Below are 16,269 nucleotides of genomic sequence, written 5' to 3'. Positions count from 1 at the left end.
TCAAGATACCTTGATTGGAAAGCCGAAACATATAAGTTAAGTGTTGCGGAAAAGGTTTTCTGTTTGAAACGGTCACGTGACCCTCCTCCGAGGTCACGTGACCCCCTCCGAGGTCAAGTGACCCCCCTTGAGGTCACGTGACCACCCCTGAGGTCACGTGACACCCTGATGTCCCGTCACCCCCTTGAGGTCACGTGACCCCCCCCCCCCCCCCCTGAGGTCACGTGGCCCCCGTGGCGGAGTAGCACGCAGGATGAGGAGGTGAGGAGAAGGAAGAACAGGTATACCTTCCCCTCAGTACCTGTCCATCCTCCTCCTCAAGAGCTGCGCTCTAATTCGGCATTACAGGGAGTTGTAAACGGCTTTCATTTTTTTTCTGTCGTTGAGTAGTTGCACTCTACCTTAGACAGCGTCCGACTTGCGTGAGCGATCACTCACTCTGCACCCTCCTGTGGTTTGACCAGTACCGTGCCAAGTCCGGTATTATTTGCGTAGGTGTGAATTTTCGTTTCTGCGAACAAATGGAAATATCCGAAGATCGGTTGGGACTGGAGTCTCCGCTTGAGCTCGTCGAACGCCCGCTGTTGTTCGTCTCCCCATTAGAACTTCACTACGTCCTTTGTGAGATGCGTGAGCGGCGTAGAAAGCGTGGCGCAATCTTGAACGAAGCGCCGATAGTAGGCACAGAGACCCACGAATCTTCTAACGGCATTCTTGTCCGACGGCGGTGAAAATGCAGCGACGGCGCGCGTCTTCTCGGGGTCAGGGCGAACACCTTCGCTGTTCAAGACGTGACATAAGAACTTTAGTTTGTAATAGGCGAAACGGCATTTCGTCGGTTTGAGGGTGAGTCCAGTGGTCTTGATCACTTGCAGTACGGCTTGAAGGCGTCTCACCATATTCCCACCGAACAGTAAGCTGTACCAAGAAACATCAGAACAGCTAAGTCGAGTGCGTAGAGGAAGTGGTTTATTAATTTCCCCTTTCGTGCTAGTAAATGTAAATAGGGAAGACTGGGCGAAGCCTTAATGATAAGCTCTGTAAACACGAAAAGAATAGCACCAGAGCTAACTCTGGCCACCTTGGCATACACTGCCGTGATTGTGGGTGTGAGGTTCACCTGCCATCTTGTACGATTTTAGGTAGGCACAGTAATCAATTAACGAGAGAAATGTTTGAAGCCGAACACATCGTCAGGAATTATAAAAACTGTATCTGTGCACCATCTTTGAACTTGGCAGGAAAAGAAAAAAAAATTCTAGACGTCTAAAAGATTGGTGCGCGTGATTTGGGACATTTTGTAGGTTCAGACGTAGAAGAAGACAGAGTATATAAAAACGAGTTGTCAGTCAGCGCGGTTTGTTTGAATTTTTCTTTTCTTTTTCGTGTGTAAGGAGTGAGTGTATGGTGTGAGTGTACGTTTGCAGTGTGAGCTTTAGTGTGTGTTAGTATGCATCTCAGGTGCTCGTCGAAAACTCGTGAAAACACAACGACGTCGTCTAGGCAGTCAAGGCAGCTCTCCCATTTCAGACCTGCTAGAACGGTGAGCATGACACGCTGCAAGGTGTCAGGGACTATATGTTTAATGTGGCAAACTTGTGCCCAAAACAAAATAGAAAACGACTGACGTCAAAGGCGTCGATGGCGGCGAAACATCAGGACCGAACGCTGGGCGAGACTGACTCCGCCTCGCCACGCAGAGCCCCTTAGGTACACGCGTGGGCTTCTGAAATAACCGGGGTAGAAGGTTCGGCGCGTAGAACATTCTTACCTCAAATAGGCAACACGGCTCTCGAATTTACCAAAACGCCACATTTACAGAAACAACGAAAAAGTGTTTCCGCAGCCAGGCATTGGATCCCTACTTTGCTTGGAAGCCAAGCACGATAACCGCTCGGCCACGGGCGTGCTGCACACTTGGCTAGCTGCGCCCGCGGCAATATATAGTTAGAAAACATAAGCACTCTAAACATATTCACAAGCTTTGTACAAAGTGTCACGAATAGCGGCCAGGCTCTTTAATATCGACCGTAAAAATCAATTTCTTGACCTATCGCGCTATGATTTTGTGCAGCTTTGCTAACAGGTGTTTCATTTTTTTCAATAAAATTTGTAAAAAGCGAACTTACCCGAGGAAAAAGGAAAAAAAGAAATAGGCTTAGCTCCTATGGATACGCAGCGAAGCCACCGGTCTTCAAACATTTGGGGCGCCGTTTGGCACGGGAGACAAGAGATGGCGCAAGCAGTCGCGACGCCAACTGCTGCCAACCAACGAGCATACGGCGCCGAGAGCCGGCGTCATAGCAGACGATTTTTTCGACACAAAAGCGACGCGCGTTCAGCAGGCGGCGAAAGTCGCAGAACAAAAACCAGGCGCGGTAACAACAAGGCAGACGACATAAATACCCCCCCCCCCCTCAAAAAAAAAAAAAAAACACACACAGTGAGATTAACCCAACAAGCCATTGTTTTAATCGATTATGCGTCCATTTAATGTGTTAAATAAGTAAGGATGATAAAATTATGCCTTGGCACCTGACAACGAAAAAGCTAGAGCCGCTTTTGAGTCGAAACGATCGTCTGCTAATGACGCCGGCTCTCGGAGTCGTTTGCTCGTTCGTTGGCGGCAGTTGGCGTCGCGACCGCTTGCGCCATCTCTTGTCTCCCGTGCCAATCGGCGGCCTCGTTGCGTTTTCAAAGGAACATAAAAAAAAAATTCGAGCATTGAGAAAAATAAGATTGCTGCAAACAAAAGATGTTCTACAATCTGGTTTAAATTGTGGTATTGAAACTTCAAAGTTCATATTGAGGTATTTGCGAATCATTAGGGAGTTTTAGAATATCGTTTCGATACCTCCTCTAATTGTACAGATATTTTGCCGGGTATCGTCATGGGAGGTAATGGAACGATCCGCTAAAACTCCTTATTATAGTAGTAGATTGAAAGGAAAACTACTAAACTTTGCGGTTCATAGCTAGTTCTCAGGTTAGGTTATTTACGCTTATGCCGTCTCATATTATGAATATGACAATCATCAGCGTCTTGCCGCGCTAAAAACCTCAGCAGACGCCCCTCGTTTCATACGAGACATGTCATTCAGCAACCTTTTTCCGCTACCCTGTGAGTATTTTCTCTTCTTCTATCCCTTGTTCACTCAGCCTTTTTTTTTTCTCCCGGTGCAAAAAAAAAATAAAAACGAAAAGTAAATACTCGTGATAAAATTCAAGGAGAAATACGGGAGAGAAATACCAAGACCACATATCAGTGCGATATACGGTCTCCAAGGGCGTCTGCTAGTTTTCCATCCAGGTGATTTCGTTTACTGATAAAGGTAGAGTTTAGGTGGCTTGGTATGTTTTTTGTGGTTGCAATTAATGTGTTTTAGAATTGCGAGAAGCCTTCAAAAGCTAGGGTATTTTTATACCTTTTTGAACGAGTGCTTCTAGAATCGTTCATTGGCCGATTCTTGGACAGTCATTCAACTGCTTTCTAACATTGTGATTTTGGTGGACGTCCTTGAACAGCCGAGTGCACGTTAATACCTGTTTCTAAAAACCCCTTGTGCGGCTGAGTTCTGGCTCCACCTGATCGGTATCAACTACGCTTGAACCCCTCAACGCCTGCACCAACTCTGGATAAGATCGCCCGAGCACGAAACCTGCGACCGTCGTGGACTGGGCCCGCCCGTGTCAACGATGGCCAAGTCGACCACCGCCACCGGCCAACCATCCGGGCCTCTCACAACCCTTCGTCATTGTTTCTGGGAGGGTTTCGCAAGGCGGCAGAAGAGGGAATCGGCACTCGCCCAGCTGGGCTCAGTGAGTCCCAACTGGTTCGAGGCCTGAACAAGACCGACCTGCCCCACCGACGCCAGAAAGCGGGCCTTCGACTTATCGCTCCTGGGGTACTGTAGGGTGTCCGGTCAAACCGAACCCATGCAGTGCCCCCCCCCCCCTTTCCACCATACTTCTTCTTGCAACCCGCCCTCCTACCCTCTCTCAGGAAGGCCCGCAGTTAGCTGAGTCGTACGTTTTTACTCTAATAAAATAGTGTCAAATAACGGCAACTCTAAGCTGTTCGTTCTTAATACAGTTCTACCCACAACTGCAACCCGCAAACCGACGCCTAAGAGCTGCGCTCTGAAAGGAAGAAAACATATACACAAATCATATCTTCATCAGATAGTATCCTCACAGACACACACGCACACTGTCATCCCGGCTGCTCGTTCCCAAGTAAAACGTTACTGTACGTGACGTCCATACTATCCGGAGTCTTCATTGAAGAGATCATGAACCTCAGCTCTTTCCGAGACAGAGCAACGGATGGCTTACACACACAGCTGACCCCAAAACATGAAAGGTAAACATCCAGGATAATTTATCTCGTGACCTTTTCCCTGTATCCTTCCAAGATCTTCACATCAGCGAAGGCAGGCTGGCACGAATAGTTTTAACAATGCAGAGGGAGAAGGACACCACCGTTGCTTTGAATTAATACGCATGCTCTTGGAGTCGTCGTTCAGACACCTTCCTGTCTACCCAACAGAGAACTTATCACAAGAGGGGGGGATTCGGTTCACAACACATGAAAAACATTACACAAACGGTGTTGTGTGTCGTTTGTTACACCTGACCTTCGAACGCATTTCAGCTCATGCACTGAATCAAAGCACATGACCCAAATTTGTTCTAGAGGCGGTATAACAGCTGAAAATCGTGTGACGGTCAGGTGTGCACAAAGCATTCCACACCGTTTATGTCATGCGTTCCGTGAGTTGTCCCCCTGTCTTGTGGAAAGTTCTATGTAGGGCAGACAGGAAGGTGTCTGAGCGACACACTCCAAGGACATTCGTATCCGCTCAAAGCAACGCTGGTGGCCTTCTCCATTTGCAGTGTGCATTATTGTGGAAGATTACATTCACCGATGTGAAGGTCTTGGGAGGAAACAGGGAGAAGATCACGAGAGAATTTATCGGGGCTTCTCACATTTTATGTTCGGGGCAAGCTCTGCGAGGCGAGCCATCTCTTGCGTTGTCTCAGAAAAGAACTGACGTTCCTGGTGTCTTCATTGAAGTGTTCGGATGCGAGTGACGCAACCTGAAGTCACGTTTTACCTGATAACTAGCAGCCGGGGTGACGAGTGTATAATTACACTATCTGATGAAGATATGATTTGTGTATATGTTTTTTTCTTTTCTTTTTGCTGTTTCAAGTAATACGGCATGCGAGTTGGTCCGCTCCTTGCGCCTCTCGCGCGTTTATTTACCCCTATACGTGCCCACCAGCGTTTGTTTCTCGCTACCTCAACCGGTTGCGGCACGCGCTTGGCTGCCTCGACATCGCGCGTCCCCTACGCCTTCTCAAGGTTGTCCTTTGATTGGCGTGCCCCTCCTTACGTTCCGATAAGCCAAAGACGGATGTCGGAACGCTTACTCGCCGTAAACATTTAATTTCGTGTTCAGCTCCGACCTGTCGGGTTTGTTCCTTTCTTCGTCCCTGTCTTTTTTTAAAGTTGATTTTCACCAAATGATGCTTAGCTATTTGAAAGATCGTTGTTTCAGCCTTTCAGAAAAGTTTCTGTGGCCATTGTCGCCGATTTTCCGCTTCTTTCCAGTGATTTTGTGAATGGTGGAGGTCTGATTACGCCGTTGCTTTGATGACGCTCAAAAGAATCGGTTTTATGAGATAAATACTCATTCAAGAATATTTAAGTATTAAATATTATTTCGTGTTTTTTTCTAATAATGTTATGCAGTTTTGAATATCGAAACGAGTCGTAAACGTTATCTATTAAAAATTATACAAATGTTGTAAATACATAAAAACAAAAGCCAGATTTCGTCGACATCACGCAATGGCTGTTTTCACATTAGGAAGGTGAAAAAATCTTATAATCAGATCGATGAGATTACAGTGTTCTAGTATTCGCGGTAGTGTTTGGATGGGCACGGCTCGGCAATAGATGCTCGTCAGGCTGCGCGTCTAGAAAAGAATCACGGCGCTGCAGTCGTCACGATAGTACGAAGTCACTGCTACCCGCCAAGCTCGGCGAATATCGCACAAGGCATTCGCAACCATTCGCAGCACGCCGACGCGCAAGTCTCGCGGCGCACACGCGCAACCACAACCCTACTATACCATGTTCAGCCTTGAACTAAGAGTGCAACCAAAGGTACAAGCGCGAGCTCCTGGCTTTGAGACGTGCATTTCTAGCAGGAGTGCTCGTCCTGTTGAAGAACGCTTTCAAAAAGCGACCTCGAGGTCTCGTGCTTGTGCCATTGACTGCAGTTTCAGCTTAAGAGTGAAGGGTGTACAGCAATGCGTAGGTGTTCATACCTGTTGCCAGAGCCGTGTATAAAAAGAGTTTGTTCAATGGGTGGTGCCGGGAGGAGCCGGGATGGAGCGGCGAAAGTAGCGGCGCCGCCAGCGTTGCAAATTCCTCCCGCGATGTTCCTACCAAGTAAAAATACCTGAGATGACCTTGAAGGAGGCCCATACCGCGGCTCAGGTATTTTTTTGTCTGGGTGAGGGGGAAAGTGCATGAATGGATAATTCAGTAACAAAGAGTCGCAAATTTTAACCCTACCGTGCTGAAATGTAATACTTTAATACATCCTTACCCAGACATTGTGGTGGGAGGATATACGTTAAGCTCACTGCCTCCACTAAGACAATATTTGTGGCTGATGGTGTGTCACAAGTACTATCAAGCACCGAGCTCAAGCTTAATAACAATTTCGGCTAAAGACGTGCCCCTAATTTCGCCCTATTCTTACCAATAAATGACAAAACTCTCTAAATATGTGGTTTTGCCCGTCGCGATCTACACCAAGCGCCTCACGCGAGCCGTTCCGATCCGAACACTACCCCGTATTCGAGGACACTATAATGAGATGGCACGGAAAGTTTTATACATGTTTTTATTGCATTTCTCAGCAAATTTTCTGGAAAGAGCGTTTCAGCCTAGCCAGGGGCGCGCGAGCGCTTGAAACTTGTCGTTACGGTCATACCGATCGTGTTTTATCTCGGCGGTGCCTTTTTTGTTTGTTTATATTTTATCGCACATTTCTTTGGAATATGTCCCCCTAATGAATTCTGGAAGTCATGTGCAGGCCATGCAAGGTATAGATTTAAGCGGACGATGGCAGTAGAACTTTTGATAGGATGCGCCTGTGATGTATGCGGGATGATCCTCGAGATTACTCGTGAGGAAATGCTTTGGATGACTTTCGGCAAACGAAGATGCTAAGATTTTTTGAGGATGTCCTCATGATGCTGTTTGTTTTATGCACATAAAAAATAACAATGAAGCTTGTTTGGCTATGGCTTCAACGCGTGCATTGCGAACATTCTTGATGACAGCCGGTGAATGGAAACATAAAAAACAGCCTACTGAAGATTGTGGCCAAACTGCCAGTTACGATAACTGCGGTAGAATCGAGTTTTTCAACACACAAGAGAATGCAGACTACCATCCAAATTGTACGAAGGAGGAGGGTTTCACTGCGCCTGACAGTGATGACCATTTTCTGGGCGCCTCTAAGCGTCCGCGACGTAATCTCAGTGTTTAAAGAGAAAGTATTAAAAATCAAAATGTATGTGCGAGATATAACTACTGAACCCATGGGAAAATACATTATTATATTATGATGCAAAACATAAAATACAGTTGCCTGTCAAACTATGTGTGTAGCTGACCATGATTTATTTTCTTACAGTTACTTTCTAATATATACAATCTTGATGGAAAGCACAATGACTGGGTGGTCAGCCCAAATTAATAAAAGATATATAGGAAACAAAGAGGACCGCAGTCATGGCATAAATTTTAATAGGTCAAATTATAGGTAATTAAGGTGTCCCCACGTCAGATCGTTCAGGATTGCCGGGGTAATATTTTGTATATGTATGTGAAGCATATATGCTAAATCCGTGTTTGTGGCAGGAGCACTCAGCTATATGCGAACGCCGTAGCTAATTTTGTTCCGGAGATGAAAAATTTCGAATCTCGAGGCATGAAGGTTGCCAAGGTTTCGGTATGGTACTTTGTACAACCGCAAATCTCACACCCAAGTAATCACGTGGTTAACATTTATTTTATTCAAAATATTAAAGGTTTACGATATGTAAACGGATTACAAAAATTAAAATAAACGATTTCTACTCAAAGAAATTTACGAAACACGTCAACTAACACGTTTTAAAAACAGATTAACAAATTATTTAAGAACAAACTGATTCCTATAAAACGACTCCAAAAATATCAACACGATCATCTGTAAATTTATAAATAAATATATTAAAAATGATGCTTAGCCATTATTGTAGTTATGTTAATATTACATAAACATAGCTCATTTCCCTAAATGCGGCAAAACCGCAAGTCAATACTACAATAAAAAAATCCACTTTTTAATTATTTAAACTTTCCTTAATCGCTTACAGTGAATTGAACTAACTAGTGATTGCTAAATATTGAGTGACATAGTCAGACTCTAAGATAAAAACGACAACAAACCTTCACTCAATTTGAGCTAGCTTTTCTTCGTTATAGGGGCTTCGCCGCACGAAGTCGGCTACAAATAAACATTTTCTACAAACGACAAACGCTGTACAGAGATGCTGCTCTATCGTACGGCGTAAAACGTTATGTTGTCTCTAGTTTAACTTTATAGTTGTTTTCCTGCGTTGCCTCTTAAGACCCTTTCCACAGGTCCAGATTGAGTGTATTCTACAGCGTGCCGTAAAAGGCTGCGCCTGCCTGATATCTCTATAACGTGAGGGAATTCCATAGTTTTCCCACCATGTTTGTAATTGAATGGAACCTTTAAATGCATTCTTTATAAAGTGAATTTCTAAAAACAATAATTATTAACCGAAGTATATCAAACACTTAATTTTTCGTAAACCTGTCCTTCTTCAGGAACCAATATTGCATCATTATTATAACGACAATAATCCCTGGAGAAGGGGAAAAAGAGGGACAGAGGACAAACACAAATGTCCCCACAACTAGGTGACTTGTGCGTTGTTGAAAACATCCGCCTGGTTCTGGTGTCGAAGCAGGGATTTCTCCATTTCCATTAGAGCTCTTTACCAACTAAGCTATCTAGGAGTAGGACGTCAGAAGAGCAAACGGGTGTTTAAAAGCTGCACCAGTTGAACTCCAACAAGATGAACGGCCTGCATTTGAAGGTTATCATGATAATGAAATTAATGCAAATGAACAAGCGAGCTAGAAAAGAATGATGATAATAATACCTGGAGAACAGGAACAAGAGGGACAAAGGACAAACATAAATCTTTAAACGCCGCCTGTTTACCCTTTTCGGTGTTAGACTGGTGGCAGCTGTTAAAAACCCGTTTGCTCTACTCACGTATAACTCCTGGTTTACTCAGTTGGTAGGGCACTCCACTGGAAATGGAGTGGTTCCTGTTTCAACCCCAGGACCAGGCGAATTTTTTCAGCCGGGCACCGGTCACCTAGCTTTGATTGAAGATTCGTGCTTCCATTTGTCCGTCTTGTTCCCCTTCTCTACGGAACATTATAATTATCCTTGACCAGCTCGCTTGCACCTTTGCATTAATTGAATTGTCATAATATTACATCAATCCCTTTTTTTTTGCGCATTCCATAATTTTTACAGGAACTATTCGGTCCGCTTTTTGTGAAACACCCCGTATGTATAGCTGAGTGCTTCTCCCAATGGCATGAGCTTCATATAGTATGTGTTTAGAGAAATAAATAAAATATGACTCGGACCGTTACTGCATCGACTAACATGCAAACACCCAACAACAAAATCTTTGTGGTTGTTAAATTCTATCTGTATTCCATTGAGTATATGGATGGATCCTTAGAAAGGGTAAGCTTTTCTGATTGTCGTCACACACTGTTGAAAACCAAGATACCGACTCTGCAGATATTAATTTCCTCAGCTTGTCTTCGTTGTGATAGACGTTCGTCCTGTGAGGGCTTCAGGCTTGACAGAAATATAATGTGCATACAGTTTTCAACTGCCGGCAGCAGGGCCGTCCGCTTACAGTCTTTCGTTAGGTAATGGCCCCGGAAGGTGCTTGAAAACCCAAATATAAAACTGACTAAGCTTGGGACAGCATGACTTTATATACCTTACGAAAGAGCAGCACCACCGTACAGCCTTTTTGGATCGTAAAAAATGCCTCCTCTGAGCCGACGTCTTGCGGTAAACCTCTATAACGAAGACGATTCAGCTCCAATGTGGTGTAAGTTTGTTGTCGAGGTCATATCTTACTCAATGTTTCTCCATCACAAGCCAGTCCATGTCACGGTAAACGATGAAGAAGATTTAAAATAAAATAAAAAATCTGTTTGTTTTCAATATTGACGTTCACTTCTGCCACCATTTAGAGAAATGATCAGCGTTTCTGAATTAATAACAATACTACAAAAAGCCCTAAACATATGTTTCTTTACTAATTCATAACATATATTTAAATATAATTATTTTGATATATTTGTCGTCTTTTTATTTGAAGTAGCTCGTACAAATATAGTTTGTAAATGTATCTCTGAAAGGTGTTTATTTGATCTGTTTAGTAATTTTTTTTTGCATAAAATGTTTTATATTATGTTTTAATATTTTGTGTAATGTTGTAAACCTTCCATAAAATAAATAGAAAAAAGTATCACATCCATGATTCGATTTGATGTTGACAGCTGTGCAAAATACCATAGTGAAACCTTGGTGATCCTAAAACTTCGTGATTAAAAATCTTATATCTCCGAAAGAAAATTTGCTATGCCGTTTGCATATTGCCGACTATTTATCCCAGGAACATGGCTTTACCGTACATGTTATACATATATATATAAAAGATATGACCCGCGCCGTCATTGCAAGATCTGACGTACAGACACACAGGGATGCATGGATACTTCGTTTCCACTTGCCTCAAGGTTATATGAATAAAACGAAGTTTCCCAAGCAGCTGATATGTTATCTTAAATTTCATGAAGCATATGTAAATGCAAAGGTTCACGGTGACCCCAATATCAAACTTACATTTGGACTGGAAACTGTCGCTTCACAGGGATATAGGGATCCTTGCCCTCCCCCCCCCCTTATGTATAAAATGAAACCAGCTTGACAGAAAACATGCACGCGCTCGTACATTCAACTTCTTCCACATTTATGAAAAATAGTAATTAAAATATCGCTGTTGTTCTTGCATAAACTTTGCTCCCTATTTGTACACTCACTACCTGTAGTGCTCCTTAGGTAGTGAAACCCAAAGCACTACAGGTAGGGAGTTTTTTTGTTTGTTTTTTATCATTTGTTTTGCGGATTTCATCTATCCGCAAGGGGGGGGGGGGGGGCAGAATCGCAGAGTTAAAGACTTGGAGCCTCACAACGCCTCTGCCCCGTTCAGTTCAAACAGCAGAAATAACATTACAAACCGCTTCCAGTGATAATAAATAACAAGACAGCCATTGTCATAACAACAAATAGATAGTGTTATTACAGAAATATCTGAAAAACACATAGAATGCAATGACGCAACTCAAACAACTACACAAGCGGCATAGTCTTCAACAATGTGGGGCGACATGCTTTTCATTACCCAGAAGACAAAATAACATAAACATAAACATAAAAATAGGCACCAATTTTTACATTTATAAAAAAATAAGAATTTATAAAACAGGGAAACAAGCTAAGCCAAATCCATAAATGAGACTACAAAAGTCTTTTATAAGTGAATCTCATAAAAATAAATAAAAAATAAATACACATTTATTATGCCTTACATATATGAAAATAGGATATCACTGCAAACCAGAGCTCGTATGCAGTCTTTTTGGAACATTGGAAAAGGGGCACGAAATTAACATCGATCCGGGGGGAATTTAATAATTTAATACTACACATCTGCGAATAACGTTGCCTGCTACAGTTTGTGCGTATGCTTGGGATTCTACCTTTTGGGGTCTCGTAATATGTATGAAGTAGAATGAAGTGTCTGTGTTTTTGTAGATCCACTGAAATAATTTAAAGTGACATATATGGTCGGCCTTGGATATATATTATATTTAACAAACAGTGGTTGAGTGCTCAGATTTCTTGCATTACCACTCTAATTTTCGCAAATACAAACAAATTTTTTCTGGAGTAAGATTATTTTGTTGAGTTGGATGCAGTGGTCGTACTCAACACCAACATGCCATAACTGATATTAGAATAAAAGAGCGAATATAGCGTCATTTGAAGCCAAGTGGGTATTATCAAATTTTTATTTTGTGTATCATACCAGTACTGGATGCAGCACAACTGGAAGACACTTGTGCCACCCTACTGCGTTCCGCGGCCCTAAGAAATGTTCACTCTTTATTTTCTTGAATTTTATCATCCCTTTTAAGAAATAAAACGAGGTGAGAGTGTCTGTTGCACTAGTACTGATGCTTACATGCTTTTAGTTTGTACCCAGAAAAACAAATTAAATTTTTGCATCAGGCACACCAGCCCAATTGCCCGACAGTCTGGCAGTCGGGCTGGCTGATGTATGCTATTCGGAGTGACAAAATCTTATCTGTCAAAATCAGCAAACATGCTAAGAGTTGTGTTTTTTAGAATAATGTGCTTAGAGTCTGGGTTAATAATAAATCTATGCTCGCGTCCCTATAACTCTTACTTTGTGCTAGACATAGAACTTATTGAACGTTTCATAAATACAAGTTTATATCGCCGCGTGCATGGAGAAGAACGATTCTTCATACTTGTAAAAAAAAAGTTTATTCTTACCGCGAGTGTAAAAGATAAGAAGCAGAGAATGACCTTGTCTAACCATTCTCGCCATAGATCCCTTCTCAACATTCTAGGACGAATATTCGAGAAGCCATGTTTAGTAGACAACGAGGCGAGCGTGGCTTTGCCATCTCAGATTCTGCCGACGACGAGGCGCATTCACTCTCGCACCAGCCAGCTGTTACACCGAAGCAGCGTCGCTCGCGCCGTCCGCCGCCGCCGTCTGCCACCGCCGTCGACGTTTGTTCTTCATTTTGTTTCTGGTACAAGGTCGCCGAATAAACTTTTATTTTCAGTTCATTATTCGTCGTCTCGTTGTTCATCCGTGAAATATTTTTTTGCATCCGAAACCTTAAGTTTTCATTAGCGTTCTGGGAGAGGCTTATGTTACTCGTCGATCTAGCGCAGATATAGGATCCTGCGCTTTCAAGTAAATGGAAACGATAAATATCTGATAAACCATTATTCAGGCGGATTCTGTTTCCTAAAAAAGTTCATCAAAACAATTTGATGTTTCAAGATCGGAATAATAATAACTGTGTCACCTTTTGTTTCTGGCAGTACCAGCCGTGGCCGAAGTTTAAAGCAACTATGGCTTCAAGACCTTATATAGTCGCCAGCTCAAGTTTTTGACACTGAGCAACTTTTTTTCGAGGAAAATTCAATGAAAGTATTGTAAACTGGGTGGGTGTGTAAGCCATAGCTGTTGAACATTCTGGGTTGAAAATTAAAGTCAATAAGAAACCCAAATACATTTGAATAGTGGATTACTATTAAGTGTCTGAAGTGTGAATCCTAAGTATATTGTAAAAATTGTTGGACTACACCGTAGCTTAAGAGCAAAGAAACAAACTAAATTTGATTGTACTAAGTACGTAATACATATATCCATGAATACCCGGATATTGACTACCCAGGCCTCCGTCTTCGCTTCCTAATTTGATAAAATGATTACGACTCACTTAAGACTTGTATTGTACGCTGCAGAGTGGTGGCTGTTGTTCTACGTAACGTTTCTCGGATTACGGCGCCTTTGTAATGCGTTTTCGTAATTGAAATCTCAGGCCACTGTATAGCTAACGAGGAATCCTGCGTCCAGCACAGAAGCTTTCCTAGAAACGCAAAGCGTCTGTCAAATCATTTGCGCCACGCAAGTTTTTTTTTTTTTTTTCTTGCGGTTCCGCTTGGTTCAAATGCTCTTCCCGGAATCCTGCAGCTGTATGTACCCATGCAACAGATGCTGTCTCTAAATGGTCCCTCATTGTGCTGAGTACAATACAACATCGGTCGCGTGATTACAAGAAATTTGTGTGCGGTGAATGTGTGCGTGCATTCCATTGTTATCCCCCTCCTACCTCCTTCCCCCCCCCCCCCCCCCCAAGCCCCAAAAAAACAAAATTGTGTTTGCTTCTGATTGCGCAGTTAGACCAACGGAGGAGGAATCTTTTTTATTGAGTTTAATGAGACACCGCTTCTCCAACTAGATAACATTAATCTCGCGTAACAGCAATTTGTGAACTGTAGATAGGTATTTTGTATTTTTATTCGGTACCCTTATATTTCGGCTAGTGCAAGTATTCACTCAACGAAATGCACTCGTTCAATGAAAGGTCTACTCTAACACAGCTGTAAATTTCTCCTTGTATATTTTTGTAATACTTCCAGAACGCTTTATAGTCTTTGGTGGAGAATAGAGTAAAACACAAAAGAGCTTTGATTGCTCTTTTCAACAGAAACGTCTGCATTATATCTTTTCTCTGGGTTGTTAGCGCATCCCATGAATCAAACTATTGTTCGTAGTTCTTTGCTTCTAAGTTGACATGAAAGACACGAAGCTTGCGATAAAACAAAATAGTTTTGTGGGGCTCTATAAATAGGAATGTGCAGTTCAGCAATCCGACGCAACGCATGTGGGACTCGCGGTGGTTCGTACACTAGCCGAATGTAAAAGCGGTCAGCATCAATGCTCAAAGCGGCGCTTTTGTTGTTGGTTGCCCTCCTTAACCTTGCGTTCTGCGTGAAGACGTCGACGAAAGAAGGAGAACCATGCCTCCCGGACACTGAGGAAGATCCCAAGAGCCTGCCAGATGAGTCAACTCAAAGTGACGAACATCCCACCCAACCGGAAGATCACGACTCAAGTGAAGCAGACCCGGACGACTGATACTTGGAACCGATGGTCACCCCATAAAATGTCCTCGTTAAACATCACTCGTACATAAACGTGAAATCTTAAAGAAAAAAACCTTGTTTCAATTTATAAAGCGCAGAGTCTAGACGCTAAAAAGAAAGGCCGTAGTGCTAAGTTTTCATCTTCATGCAAAGGAGGTCAAAGCGGGGTAAGGATTGGGCCCAAGTGCAGTGCCTGATTTCGGCTGGAGCTCGTATTTTAAATGAAGCAACACAAGTTTTATCCTAGCACAACTCACCATTCGTGCCAAATTTATGTCCCGCGGTGGCTTCATCCGCGTGGCACCTAAACTGTAGCCCTACCGCTTTTGTATTGCTACTTCGTTTCAGCTTCCGTCCGAGCGCAGCCAAATGCTGACAGACGGTTCGTAACTTCCAGAAGAGCCTTCATACGCAGCACTAAGTAGTCCGAAAAAGTGTTTTTTTTTTTTTTTTAAATAGCTGCTTTTTGCTTAAATATTAAACAATATTCCAGATGTGTACTGCTGAGAATGATTTGCAACTAAATAAAATAAATATCTGAAATTTATTTTTTGTTAATATATATAAATGCCTGTGATTTGTTGAAAACACGTGCACGTACATTTGGTGGCAGCACGGCCGCAGCGCTTGGCTTTTCTGGGTGATTTTGTTCCCGTAATTGCAGAATCATGTGCTTCGCTGCTTTCCTCCCCAAGTCGCTTTAAAACATCCTTTTGCAAAGGCACGCTTGGGCGTCAGGCGCAAGGGGTCGTGATGAATGTGTACTTTCAAATTCGGCAGAAGACTTCGGCCACGTCGTACCGCGATTGCTTTGTAAACAAGAAAGGCGTCCGGGCCACTACAGTTCACTGATACAAGGCGAGATCAGGGCACCCCTTTACCTGCCGATCACATTGAACGCCGAGAAGCTGGTGGAAGGGACTGCGCCTGGATTCCTGGTATATCCAGACATCAGAACGAGACATCAACGGCCGGGTCGTCGGGCACCTTGCAACGTGTACTTACATCTCGAAACTATGCCGAACAGATGGAAAGCTGGGACACAAACGCCAGCGGCCAGCCTACATACTGACATCCCCTGTGGCTAAATTTCTGAATGTCAAAAGGCACTTTTTAAACCTGTAGCAGATGATAACGTTGATATACCCGTGGCAGACGAAATACTCGGCGAGCGAGGGCGGCGCGGACGACCAGCGGAGTAGCAGAGTGACACAAAAGTGCACGCGAGATCGCATGACCTATTGCCGACGTGTGATTGGCTCCGGCCCCGCGTAGCTTTGGCCGCGCTCGGACGGTAGCTGAAACGAAG

This window comes from Ixodes scapularis, unplaced genomic scaffold, assembly GCF_016920785.2.
Source record: "Ixodes scapularis isolate PalLabHiFi unplaced genomic scaffold, ASM1692078v2 PGA_scaffold2__306_contigs__length_199485367, whole genome shotgun sequence".
NCBI lineage: Eukaryota > Metazoa > Arthropoda > Arachnida > Ixodida > Ixodidae > Ixodes > Ixodes scapularis.
Note: the sequence above shows the minus strand (reverse complement) of the source record.